Source organism: Salmo salar, chromosome 04, assembly GCF_965601325.2.
Source record: "Salmo salar chromosome 04, fSalSal1, whole genome shotgun sequence".
NCBI lineage: Eukaryota > Metazoa > Chordata > Actinopteri > Salmoniformes > Salmonidae > Salmo > Salmo salar.
In genome coordinates this window covers 75,514,787-75,529,943 of record NC_138294.1, presented here as the reverse complement: position 1 = coordinate 75,529,943, position 15,157 = coordinate 75,514,787, and positions in this window count along the sequence as shown.

Sequence of the window (15,157 nt, the reverse complement as noted above, 5' to 3'; positions counted from 1 at the left end):
TCCCGTCTGGATTACTGCAACTCGCTGTTGGCTGGGCTCCCTGCCTGTGCCATTAAACCCCTACAACTCATCCAGAACGCCGCAGCCCGTCTGGTGTTCAACCTTCCCAAGTTCTCTCATGTCACCCCGCTCCTCTGCTCTCTCCACTGGCTTCCTGTTGAAGCTCGCATCCGCTACAAGACCATGGTGCTTGCCTACGGAGCTGTGAGGGGAACGGCACCTCCGTACCTTCAGGCTCTGTTCAGGCCCTACACCCAAACAAGGGCACTGCGTTCATCCACCTCTGGCCTGCTCGCCTCCCTACCTCTGAGGAAGCACAGTTCCCGCTCAGCCCAGTCAAAACTGTTCGCTGCTCTGGCACCCCAATGGTGGAACAAGCTCCCTCACGACGCCAGGACAGCGGAGACACCTGAAACCCCACCTCTTTAAGGAATACCTAGGATAGTATAAAGTAATCCTTCTAACCCCCCCCCCTTAAAAGATTTAGATGCACTATTGTAAAGTGGTTGTTCCACTGGATATCATAAGGTGAATCCACCAATTTGTAAGTCGCTCTGGATAAGAGCGTCTGCTAAATGACTTAAAATGTAAAACAAATGTAAAAAATAGCGTTCTCTGTCCTCTCCAGCCTTCCTCCATGGTCCTTCTCCCGCTAGTATCTGCTCCCAAGTCCAAAACTCCTTATAGCTCTGCTGCTGCTCCTTCCTCCGCTGCTTGGTCCGTTGGTGGTGGGTAGTTCTGTCACGGGCGTCATATGAAGTGGACCAAAACGCAGCGGGAACGTGTAAACTCATTTTATTAAAGAAGGAAAACAAAAGAAACACGTATACAAAAACAACAAACGACACTAAACAGTCATGTCAGGTGCACGAACACAAAACAGGAAACAACTACCCACAAATCCCATAGAAAAAAACACCCCTCTTAAATAGGACCTTCAATTAGAAGCAACGAGGAGCAGCTGCTTCCAATTGAAGGTCAACCCAATAAACACCACATAGAAATAGACATACTAGAACTAACATAGAAATAGACTAACAAGAACATAGCCCAACAAACCCCGAAACACTCTAAACAAACACCCCCTGCCACGCCCTGACCAAACTACAATAACAAACAACCTCTTTTACTGGTCAGGATGTGACACTGTCAGGAGGAATGGGCCAAAATTCACCCAACTTATTGTGGGAAGCTTGTGGAAGGCTACCCGAAACGTTTAACCCAAGTTAAGCAATTTAAAGGCAATGCTACCAAATACTAATTGAGTGTATGTAAACTTCTGACCCACTGGGAATGTGATGAAATAAATTAAAGCTGAAATAAGTCACTCTACTATTATTCTGACATTTCTCATTCTTAAAATAAAGTGGTGATCCTATCTGCCATAAGACAGGGAATTTTTACATGGATTAAATGTCAGGAATTGTGAAAAACTGAGTTTAAAGGTATTTGGCTAAGGTGTATGTAAACTTCCGACTTCAACTGTATATACAGTACTGTATATACAGGGAGTAGCAGTACCAGATCAATGTACAGAGGTACGAGGTATTTGAGGTAGATATGTACATGAAGGCTGGGTAAAGTAACTAGGCATGAGGATACATAGAGAACGGAGTATAGCAGCATGAAATTATGAGTGTAAAAGTGTGTGTGTTGTGTCGGCACTCGTGTGTGTTGTGTGTGTGTGTGTAGGCGAATGTAGTGAATGTGTGTGGGTTTTGTGTGGTTACGAGAGATCTGATCTATAGGGGGCGGCAGTAGCCTAGAGGTTAGAGAGGGAGACTAGCAGCCTGAAGGTTCAAGCGACACAAAAATGGGAATGGAACTGAACTGGCAGGCTGCTGGTCTCTGATCCCGTACCATATCCTGCCAGTGTGCCCTTGAGCAAGACACTTAACCCCCCACAATTGCTCGTCATCCAGGGGTGCTGCACAGCTGCTGACTGTGTGTGTGGAGGGGGGGGGGGGGGGGGGGGGGGTATTACTGCACTGTTGGAGCTAGACGCAAAGCATTTTGCTGAACCTGCAATTACATCTGCAGATCTGTGTACGCGACCAATAAATGTTGATTTGAAGTGGTGGATGTAACGTATGTAACACAGAGCTTTGTCTACTACTAAAACTGTATCGCCGTAAAAACCCTTAAGTTTCTCTTATGCCATCTGTAATAATGTGTAATTATACATTAATGGAGTTAAGCAGAAATTGCACTATACAATTACATTACATTTTTTGTCATTTAGCAGCTGCTCTTATCCATTGCGACTTACAGTTAGCGCATTCATCTTAAGATAGATAAGTGGGACATATCTCAGTCATAGTCAGTACATTTTTCCTCAATAAAGTTCACTACATGACCAAAGGTATGTGGACACCTGCTCGTCAAACATCTCATTCCAAATTAATATGGAGTTGGTCCCCCCTTTGCTGCTATAACAGCCTCCACTCTTCAGGGTAGGCTTTCCACTCGATGTTGGAACATTGCTGCGGGGACTTGCTTCTTCCATTCAGCCACAAGAGCATTAGTGAGGTCGAGCACTGATGTTGGGCGATTAGGCCTGGCTCGCAGTCAGCGTTCCAATTCATCCCAAAGGTGTTCGATGGTGTTGAGGTCAGGGCTCTGTGCAGGCCAGCCAAGTTCTTCCACACCAATCTTGACAAACCATTTCTGTATGGACCTCACTTTGTGCACGGGGGCATTGTCATGCTGAAACAGGAAAGGGCCTTCCCCAAACTGTTGCCACAAAGTTGGAAGCATAGAATCGGCAATAATATGCTGTAGCATTAATGCTGTAGCATTAAGGTTTCCCTTCACTGGAACTAAGGGGCCTAGCCCAAACCATGAAAAACAGCCCCATTATTCCTCCTCCACCAAACTTTACAGTTGTCACTATGCATTGGGGTAGGTAGTGTTCTCCTGGCATCCGTCAAAACCAGATTTGTCTGTTGGACTGCCAGATGGTGAAACATGATTCATCACTCCTTCTACCAAGATGGCAAAGCAGTCAGACGTCCTTTGTCCTCGTCCCGTGTGTATATATATATATATATATATATATATATATATATATATTTACTTATTTTCTTCGCATATCTTATTTTTTTTCTAAACACTCAACTTCAAAACACTCTCCTGCAACCTGCCTCACCAATAAAAAAAAAAGTATTATTCACCTCAAATCTGAAATCCACAACAGAAGCTAGCCAGAAGCTAGCGTTAGTATTCAGCTAACCACGGTTGGCGGTCATCAGCTATCCCTTAGCTCGAATTGCTACCACCAGTTTTGTACAACGCGACTCAGACCAGAGCATACCGAACCTATTTTTCTCTTCATATCCCCGGATTTCTATCGCAAGCTCTGGACATTTACACCTGGATCTTGCAGCTAGCTAGCTGCTATCCGAGTGACTATTGGCTAACGTCGGTCCCAGAGCTAACATCAATTATTCCGGAGCTAGCCAGCTGAAGAGTTCCATCAGCCACTCCTGGGCAACAATCACCTATCCGGACCCATTTTACTGCCGACGTGGAGCCCCACCGGGCCTTCACGACTGGACTACCGACGTTATCTGCCCGAGGGAGTTATCAAACTGGCCCCTCCGTCGCGACGTAACGTGAACGCCCATCTGCGGCCCGCTAATCGTTAGCTGTCTTATCGGCTGCTATCTGAATAGGTCTATCGGACAATTTTCTTGGGCCACTATAACTATAACTATTTTGCCAATTGGATTGGTCCCCTCTACCACACGGAACCCCACTTATCTACAGACGGAAATGCACGAGGTGGCTAAAAACAGACCTCCCTCCATCTTCTGCCAGCTTGCTACCTATGGCCCGGCTAGCTGTCTGAATCTCACTGGACCTTTATGATCACTCGGCTAAGCATGCCTCTCCTTAATGTCAATATGCCTTGTCCATTGCTGTTCTGGTTAGTGTTTATTGGCTTATTTCACTGTAGAGCCTCTAGCCCTGCTCATTATACCTCTATTCTGGACGTCATAAATGACCAATTCTCATAGCCTTTAGCCATACCCTTATCCTCCTCCTCTGTTCCTCTGGTGATGTAGAGGTGAATCCAGGCCCTGCAGTGCTAGCTCCACTCCTATTCCCCAGGCGCTCTCTTTTGATGACTTCTGTAACCGTAATATCCTTGGTTTCATGCATGTTAACATTAGAAGCCTTCTCCCTAAGTTTGTTTTATTCACTGCTTTAGCACACTCTGCCAACCCGGATGTCCTAGGCGTGTCTGAATCCTGGCTTAGGAAGACCACCAAAAACTCTAAAACCTTCATCCCTAACTACAACATATTCAGACAAGATAGAACGGCCAAAGGGGCCGGTGTTGCAATCTACTGTAGAGATAGCCTGTAGAGTTCTGTCCTACTACCCAGGTCTGCACCCAAATAATTTGAACTTCTACTTTTAAAAATTCACTTCTCTAAAAACAAGTCTCTCACTGTTGCCGCCTGCTATAGACTACCCTCTGCCCCCAGCTGTGCTCTGGACACCATATGTGAACTGATTGCCCCCCATCTATCTTCAGAGCTCATGCTGATAGGTGATCTAAACTGGGACATGCTTAACACCCCAGCCATCCTACAATCTAAGCTTGATGCCCTCAATCTCACACAAATGATCAATGAACCTACCAGGTACCACCCCAAAGCCGTAAACACGGGCACCCTCATAGATATCATCCTAACCAACTTGCCCTCTAAATACACCTCTGCTGTTTTCAACCAAGATCTCAGCGATCACTGCCTCATTGCCTGCATCCGTAATTGGTCAGCGGTCAAACGACCTCCACTCATCACTGTCAAACGCTCCCTGAAACACTTCAGCAAGCAAGCCTTTCTAATCGACCTGGCCCGGGTATCCTGGAAGGATATTGACCTCATCCCATCAGTAGAGGATACCTGGTTATTTTATTTAAATGCCTTCCTCCCCAACTTAAATAAGCATTCCCCATTCAAGAAATGTAGAACCAGGAACAAATATAGCCCTTGGTTCTCTCCAGACCTGACTGCCCTTAACCAACACAAAAACATCCTGTGGCGTTCTGCATTAGCATCGAACAGCCCCCGTGATATGCAACTTTTCAGGGAAGTTAGAAACCAATATACACAGGCAGTTAGAAAAGCCAAGGCTAGCTTTTTCAAGCAGAAATTTGCTTCCTGCAACACAAACTCAAAACAGTTCTGGGACACTGTAAAGTCCATGGAGAATAAGAACACCTCCTCCTAGCTGCCCACTGCACTGAGGATAGGAAACTATAATTGAGAATTTCAATAAGCATTTTTCTACGGCTGGCCATGCTTTCCACCTGGCTACCCCTACCACGGTCAACAGCACTGCACAGCTACTCGCCCAAGCCTCGCAAGCTCCACAGCTACTCACCCAAGCCTTCCCCATTAGTCCTTCTCCCAAATCCAGTCAGCTGATGTTCTGAAAGAGCTGCAAAATCTGGACCCTTTCTTTCTAAAATGATCTGCCGAAATTGTTGCAACCCCTATTACTAGCCTGTTCAACCTCTCGTGTCGTCTGAGATTCCCAAAGATTGGAAAGCAGCTACGGTCATCCCCCTCTTGAAAGGGGGGACACTCTTGGCCCAAACTGCTACAGACCTATATCTATCCTACCCTGCCTTTCTAAGGTCTTCGAAAGCCAAGTCAACAAACAGATTACCGACTATTTCGAATCCCACCTCACCTTCTCCGATATGCAATCTGGTTTCAGAGCAGGTCATGGGTGCACCTCAGCCACACTCAAGGTCCTAAACGATATCGTAACCGCCATCAATAAGAAACAATACTGTGCTGCCGTATTCATTGACCTGGCCTGGACAAGGCTTTCGACTCGATTATTTTCAGTTTCCTCTGAAGAAGCATGAATTGTGCGAAACGTCAGGAATTTTTTCTTCCTTCATTTTAATCAAGGCATGGTTTGTCAGACAGATGTTATTTCTATGTAAAATATTCTGTAAGAAGTGTTGTTTTTATGCTCAATGGTGGATCTATTCATAATGATTTAAGAGATGTTTAGGAAGAAAGAGATGTTTAAAATTTAGGAAGAAAAAATTCCTGACGTTTCGCACAATTCAGTGCAGGGGCGGTTCCTCCTGCAGGCAGAGGAGGGTCGTTAGTGATTGGAGCTGGTGTGATTGGAGCCACCTGGGCTCAGGGTATAAACTGCTTCACTAACCACTCTTCTCTCTCTCTCTCCCTGCTCCTCGAGGTATGATCCTGTTTTGTTTGTTCCTTTGTAGTTTTACTTAGTTTCCATTCAGTCATGTTCACATACACAGATTCATGCATCCATGCACTTTACATACACCCTACATTATGACATTTCCACACCTCATTCCTTTTTCTTTGTTTAAAGTTAGTTTTTTGGTTTACAATAAAGAACCTTTTGATTGGCCTATACCTGTTGTTCATGTCCCCTCATTTTTGCCACAGGCTATGAGCCGGCCTGTGACAATCACCACATCCTCATCGGCAGACTCACTAGCCTTGGTTTCTCAAATGATTGCCTCGCCTGGTACACCAACTACTTCCCTGATAGAGTTCAATGTGTCAAATCGGATGGCCTGTTGTCCGGGCCTCTGGCAGTCTCTATGGGGATGCCACAGGGTTCAATTCTTGGGCCAACTCTTTTCTCTGTATACATGATGTTTCCACTGCTCCAGAGTCCAATGGCGGCGCACTTTACACCGCTCCAGCTGACGCTTGCCATTGTGCATGGTGATCTTAGGCTCGTGTGCGGCTGCTTGCCCATGGAAACCCTTTTCATTAAGCTCCCGACGAACAGTTCTTGTGCTTACGTTGCGTCCAGAGGCAGTTTGTGTTGAGTGTTGCAACCGAGGACAGGCGATTTTTACACTCTTCCCAGCATTCTGTGAGCTTGTGTGGCCTACCACTTCGCGGCTGAGCCGTTGTTGCTCCTAGATGTTTCCACTTCACAATAACAGCACTTACAGTTGACCGGAGCAGCTCTAGTAGGGCAGAAATTTGATGAGCTGACTTGTTGGAATGGTGGCATCCTATGAAGGTGCCATGTTGAAAGTAACTGAGCTTTTCAGTATGGTTATTTTACTGCCAATATTTGTCTACCGAGATTACATGGCTCTATTCTTGAATTTATACACCTATCAGCAACGATTTGATGGCACAAGCGGGGAGCCAGCCAAAAGTGAGTTGCAAAAGTCCAGACGGGAGATGACAAATGCCCGGATTAGGACCTACACCACTTCCTGTGAGAGGTAGGGTCGTACTCTACGGATGTTGTAGAGCATGAACCTGCAGGAGCGAGTCACTGCTTTGATGTTTGCAGAGTAAGATGATTTGTCCTTTTCTCCTCTCCCTTTTCTTGAGTTATCACTCTTTTCAAGGTGGCCATTGTGAATGGAATGCAGATAGCCCATTATCTTTCACCTACTCAAGTGTGTGCAGTCATCTCTCAGCCATTTGTGCATTTTGACACCTAAATTTAGAGGCCATGTCCACGTTAACCTCTATGGGCTAGGTGGGACGCTTGCGTCCCACCTACTCAACAGCCAGTTGAATCCTGTGGCGCGTTATTCAAATCCTTAGATATGCTATTACTTCAATTTTTCAAAAATATGACTATTTTACACCATTTTAAAGATAAGACTCTCGTTAATCTAACCACACTGTCCGATTTCAAAAAGGCTTTACAACGAAAGCAAAACATTAGATTGTCAGCAGAGTACCGAGCCAGAAATAATCAGACACCCATTTTTCAAGCTAGAATATAATGTCACATAAACCCAAACCACAGCTAAATGTAGCACTAACCTTTGATGATCTTCATCAGATGACAACCCTAGGACATTATGTTATACAATACATGCATGTTTTGTTCAATCAAGTGCATATTTATATCAAAAACCAGCTTTTTACATTAGCATGTGACTAGCATGTGACTAGCATTCCCACCGAACACTGCCGGTGAATTTACTAAATTACTCACGATAAACGTTCACAAAAAGCATAACAATTATTTTAAGAATTATAGATACAGAACTCCTCTATGCACTCGATATGTCCGATTTTAAAATAGCTTTTCGGTGAAAGCACATTTTGCAATATTCTCAGTAGATAGCCCGGCATCACAGGGCTAGCTATTTAGACACCCAGCAGGTTTAGCACTCATCAAAGTCAGATTTACTATAAGAAAAATGTTCTTACCTTTGTTGTCTTCGTCAGAATGCACTCCCAGGACTTCTACTTCAATAACAAATGTTGGTTTGGTCCAAAATAATCCATCGTTATATCCAAACAGCGGCGTTTTGTTCGTGCGTTCTAGACACTATCCTAAAGGCTAAATAAGGGTGACGAGCATGGCGCAATTCGTGACAAAAGAATTCTAAATATTCCATTACCGTACTTCGAAGCATGTCAACCGCTGTTTAAAATCAATTTTTATGCCATTTTTCTCATAAAAAAGCGATAATATTCCGACCGGGAATCTGCGTTTAGATAAACAGACAAAGGAAAAGAAACCATTCGGTCGAAGCGGGCACGCGCCTAAGCCCATAGTACTCTGAGTGGCCACTTGCCAAAAGCGATAAAGTATTTCAGCCAGAGCCTGCCTCGATATCGTTCAACGTTTTCCCGGGCTCTGAGACCCTATGGAAGACGTAGGAAGTGTCACGTTATTGCACAGATCCTGAGTCTTCAATAAAAAGAGCCAAGATGAAACACTACTTCTCAGACAGGCCACTTCCTGCTTGAAATCTTCTCAGGTTTTGGCCTGCCATAGGAGTTCTGTTATACTCACAGACACCATTCAAACAGTTTTAAAAACTTTAGGGTGTTTTCTATCCAAAGCCAATAATTATATGCATATTCTAGTTACTGGGCAGGAGTAGTAACCAAATTAAATCGGGTACGTTTTTTATCCAGCCGTGCAAATACTGCCCCCTATCCCCAACAGGTTAACCTCTTGGGGCTAGGTGGGACGCTAGCGTGCCACCCGTGGTGCACTCCATCAACAGCAGGTGCATTTCAAGAGCGGCAAATTTGAATCCAAATAAATGTCAAAATTCAAATTTTTCAAAAATACAACTATTTTACACCATTTGAAAGATAAACATCTCCTTAATCTAACCACGTTTTACGATTTCAAAAAGGTTTTACGGCGAAAGCATAAATTTAGAGTATGTTAGGACAGTACATTTACAAGAGTTGTGTGTAATGTTTTGTCAAGTCAAAGACAGGGTCACCAAAACCATAAAACCAGCTAAAATGATGCACTAACCTTTTACAATCTCCATCAGATGACACTCCTAGGACATTATGTTAGACAATGCATGCATTTTTAGTTCTATCAAGTTCATATTTATATCCAAAAACAGCGTTTTACTATGGCATTGATGTTGAGGAAATCGTTTCCCTCCAATAACCGGCAGTCAAGTCAGCATCACAAATTAAATAATTAAAATTAGAAAACATTGGTAAAATATTATATTGTCATTTAAAGAATTATAGATTTACATCTCTTGAACGCAATCAACTTGCCAGATTTAAAAATAACCTTACTGGGAAATCACACTTTGCAATAATCTGAGCACTGCGCCCAGAAAAATACGCGTTGCGATACAGACTAGACGTCATGTTGGGGAGATCTAAAATCGAAAATACTATGTAAATAATCCATTACCTTTGATTCTCTTCATCAGATGTCACTTCCAGGTATCACAGGTCCATAACGAATGTAGTTTTGTTCAAAAAAGCTCATCATTTATGTCCAAAAATCTCCGTCTCGTTAGCACATGATGTAAGCCAGCCGGACTTCTCGTCATGAACGAGGGGAAAAAATATATTTCCGTTCGTTCAAACATGTCAAACGTTGTATAGCATAAATCATTAGGGCCTTTTTTAACCAGAACATGAATAATATTCAAGGTGGACGAATGCATACTCTTTTATAACGTATTGGAACGAGGGTACCCAACATGAACTCGCGCGCCAGGTGTCTAATGGGACATCATCGTTCCATGGCTCTTGTTCGGTCAGATCTCCCTCCAGAAGACTCAAAACACTTTGTAAAGGCTGGTGACATCTAGTGGAAGCAATAGGAAGTGCCAAAATATTCCTAAGCCCCTGTGTTTTTCAATGGGATAGGTTTAAAGTCAATACAACACATCAGGTATCCACTTCCTGTCAGAAAATGTCTCAGGGTTTTGCCTGCCAAATGAGTTCTGTTATACTCACAGACACCATTCAAACAGTTTTAGAAACTTTAGAGTGTTTTCTATCCATATATAATAAGTATATGCATATTCTAGTTACTGGGTAGGATTAGTAACCAGATTAAATCGGGTACATTTTTTTTATCCAGACGTGCAAATGCTGCCCCCTAGACCCAACAGGTTAAAGTAATCTCAGTTACCCAGAAGTTAACCTGTCTGGGCGAGGTGGGATGCTTGAACGCGCATATCCAATCCCTTTGTCCACAGGCGGTCCACTCAGTAACTGAGCTCCTATTATCTGCCCTTAACAGGAGAAGGCTGAAACAACTTTCTGAAGGCTTTTGACAGCCAATGGAAGCCTTAGGAAGTGCAACGCAACGTAACCACAGATACTGTAGTTTCGAAAGGGACTAGAAAGGAGAACTACAATTTTCAGATCCTCCACTTCCTGGTTGACTTTTTCTCAGGTTTTTGCCAGCCATATGAGTTCTGTTATACTCACAGACACCATTCAAACAGTTTTAGAAACTTCAGAGTGTTTTCTATCCAAATCTACTAATAATATGCATATTGTAGTTTCTGGGCCAGAGTAGTAACCTGTTTAAATTGGGTACGTTTTTCATCCGGCTGTGAAAATACTGCCCCCTAGCCCAGACAGGTTAAGAACATCAGCTATCTGGATTTGGGTGAAGGAGAAATGGGGAGGCTTGGGCGAGTTGCTGTGGGGAGGGCAGGGTTGTTGACCGGGGTAGGGGTACCCAGGTGGAAAGCATGGCCAGCTGTAGAAAAACGCTTATTGAAATTCTCAATTATAGTGGATTTATCGGTGGTGACAGTGTTTCCTAGCCTCAGTGCAGTGGGCAGCTGGGAGGAGGTGCTCTTATCCTCCATGGACTTTACAGTGTCCCAGAACTTTTTTGAGTTTGTGATACAGGATGCAAATTTCTGCTTGAAAAAGCTAGTCTTAGCTTTCCTAACTACCTTTGTATATTTGTTCCTGACTTCCCTGAAAAGTTGCTTATCACGGGGGCTATTTGATGCTAATGCAGAACGCCACAGGATGTTTTTGTGCTGGTCAAGGGCAGTCAGGTCTGGAGAGAACCAAGGGCAATATCTGTTCCTGGTTCTAAATTTCTTGAATGGGGAATGCTTATTTAAGTTGGTGAGGAAGGCATTTAAATAAAATAACCAGGCATCCTCTACTGATGGGATGAGGTCAATATCGCTTGCGTCCCACCCTAGTCAACAGCCAGTGGAATCGCGTGGCGCGAAATCCAAATACCTCAAAAATGCTATAACTTCAATTTCTCAAACATATGACTATTTTACACCATTTTCTAGATAAGACTCTCGTTAATCTAACCACATTGTCCGATTTCAAAAAGGCTTTACAGCGAAAGCAAAACATTAGATTATGTCAGGAGAGTACACTTCCTACGTCGTCCATAGGCGCTCAGAGCCCGGGAAAAACCTGAATGTCGTCATCCCAGCCCCAGGCTGAAACACATTATCGCCTTTCTCAAGTGGCCGATCAAGGGACTCTGGGCTTAGGCGCGTGACCTGACCGCCCCCGTCTTTGTGATTTTTTCCTCTGTTTGCCGAAAAGGAGATTCCCGGTCGGAATATTATCGCTTTTCTACGAGAAAAATGGCATAAAATTGATTTTAAACAGCGGTTGACATGCTTCGAAGTACGGTAATGGAATACTTAGAATTTTTTGGTCACGAATTGCGCCATGCGCGCGACCCTTCTTTACCATTTCGGATAGTGTCTGGAACGCACGAACAAAACGCCGCTATTCGGATATAACGATGGATTATTTTGGACCAAACCAACATTTGTTATTGAAGTAGCAGTCCTGGGAGTGCATTCTGACGAAGACAACAAAAGGTAATCAAACTTTTATAATAGTAAATATGATTATGGTGAGTACTAAACTTGCCGGGTGTCTAAATAGCTAGCCCGTGATGCCTGGGCTATGTACTTAGAATATTGCAAAATGTGCTTTCACCAAAAAGCTATTTTAAAATCGGACATATCGAGTGCATAGAGGAGGTCTGTATCTATAATTCTTAAAATAATTGTTATGCTTTTTGTGAACGTTTATCGTGAGTAATTTAGTAAAATGTTAGCGAATTCCCCGGAAGTTTGCCGGGGGTATGCTAGTTCTGAACGTCACATGCTAATGTAAAAAGCTGGTTTTTGATATAAATATGAACTTGATTGAACAAAACATGCATGTATTGTATAACATAATGTCCTAGGGTTGTCATCTGATGAAGATCATCAAAGGTTAGTGTTGCATTTAGCTGTCTTCTGGGTTTTTGTGACATTATATGCTAGCTTGAAAAATGGGTGTCTGATTATTTCTGGCTTGGTACTCTGCTGACATAATCTAATGTTTTGCTTTCGTTGTAAAGCCTTTTTGAAATCGGACAGTGTGGTTAGATTAACGAGAGTCTTGTCTTTAAATAGCTGTAAAATAGTCATATGTTTGAGAAATTGAAGTAATAGGATTTTTAAGGTTTTGAAAATCGCGCCACAGGCTTCAAGTGGCTGTTACGTAGGTGGGACGAATTCGTCCCGCTTAGCCCATAGAGGTTAACTTCTATGGGCTAGGTGGGACGTTAGCTCAACAGCCAGTGGAATCGCGTGGCGCGAAATACAAATACCTAAAAAATGCTATAACTTCAATTTCTCAAACATACGACTATTTTACACCTTTAGAAAGATAAGACTCTCGTTAATCCAACCACGTTGTCCGATTTCAAAAAGGCTTTACAGCGAAAGCAAAACATTAGATTATGTCAGGAGAGTACCCAGCCAAAAATAATCACACAGCCATTTTCAAAGCAAGCATATATGTCACAAAAACCAAAACCACAGCTAAATGCAGCACTAACCTTTGATGATCTTTATCAGATGACACTCCTAGGACATTATGTTATACAATACATGCATGTTTTGTTCAATCAAGTTCATATTTATATCAAAAACCAGATTTTTACATTAGCATGTGATGTTCAGAACAAGCATACCCACCGAAAACTTCCGGTGAATTTACTAAATGACTCATGATAAACGTTCACAAAATACATAACAATTATTTTAAGAATTATAGATACAGAACTCCTTTATGCAAACGCTATGTCAGATTTTAAAATAGCTTTTCGGCGAAAGCACATTTTGCAATATTCTGAGTACATAGTTCAGCCATCACGGCTAGCTAATTTGACACCCACCAAGTTTGGGGCAACCTAAACTCAGAATTACTATTAGAAAAATTGGATTACCTTTGCTGTTCTTCATCAGAATGCACTCTCAGGACTTCTACTTCAACAACAAATGTTGTTTTGGTTCCAAATAATCCATAGTTATATCCAAATACCTCCGTTTTGTTTGTGCATTCAGGTCACTATCCAAAGGGTAACGCGCGAGCGCATTTCTTGACAAAAAAAATTCAAAATATTCCATTACCGTACTTAGAAGCATGTAAAACGCTGTTTAAAATCAATTTTTATGCAATTTTTCTAGTAAAATAACGATAATATTCCAACCGGACAACGTTGTATTCATTCAAAGAGGAAAATAAAAAAATTGTGAGGACGCGCATCTCCAGTCTCACTGTCCCCAGGCAGACCACTCACAAACTCTGCTCCTGTACTTTGCCCAGAGACAGGAGACGCGTCATTCCACTTTCTGAACGCTTTAGAGAGCCAATGGAAGCCTTAGAAAGTGTCACATAACAGCACAGATGCTGAAATTTCGATAGAGATGCAACAGAAGGACTACAAATTGTCAGACAGGCCACTTCCTGCATGGAATCTTTTCAGGTTTTTGCCTGGCATATGAGTTCTGTTATCCTCTTGAGGATACCCTAGGATAGGGGGCGCCACAGCGCATTTTGAAAAAAAATCGTTCCCATTTTCAACGGCCTACTAATCAAACTCAGAAGCTAGGGCATGCATATACTTATTATATATGGATAGAAAACACCCTAAAGTTTCTAAAACGGTTTGAATGGTGTCTGTGAGTATAACAGAACTCAAATGGCAGTCAAAACCCCGAGACCGATTGAAACAGGAAGTGGAATTCAGAATTGTGGACTCGACTTCTCATCTTTCCCTATAAATCACACCGTTAACCATGGTTCAGTGAGCACTTCCTATTGCTTCCACTAGATGTCGCCAGTCTTTTCACAGTGGTTTGAGCCTTATACAGTCGAAACTCAGTGAATGAGACTCATTGGAAATTGGTCACAGGGGATGGGCCATCACCATTATGACGCCGGCGGCCATGTCTACCCCCACCTTTGGAAACGGTTTGAAAGACAATTAAATCATCCCCCTCGAATCTTATTGGCTCTCTTGGTGTTACAGGCCCTGAAGATTAATGTTTTACAACGTTTGACATGTTTGAACGAACCTACAGGCGGGAGAATCATTTTATCCGAAACTTCAGCCCTGCGCACATCGGAGAATTTGGAGAGAGCCCAAGGACGCGCTACCAACAGCAGGCTAATGGAACGTGAAGTATGGACTTTTTCGACCGAAAATACATCTGTTGTGGACCTGGGATTCTTTCTGATGAAGACAACTAAAGGTAGGCGATTATTGACAATATTATACAAGATGAGATGTGACATGCGATTGTTCCAAGATGGCGCCGAGCTCTGTATATTAGCTCATTTTCTGAGTATCGCATCTCCTTTTATCGCAAAGTGTGATTACCCAGTAAAGTTAATTTAAAATCTGGTATGACAGGTGTTCTCAAGAGATATTCATCTATAAATGTTAGATTGACAATATAAATTTAAAAAATCGTTATAGGATAGTAATTTAGGGAATTGTAGCATTGTTTCCCGGGGACGCATTTGAGGGGAAATTCGTTAGTCAACGTCAGACGCCGATGTAAAATGCTGTTTTTATATATAAATATGAC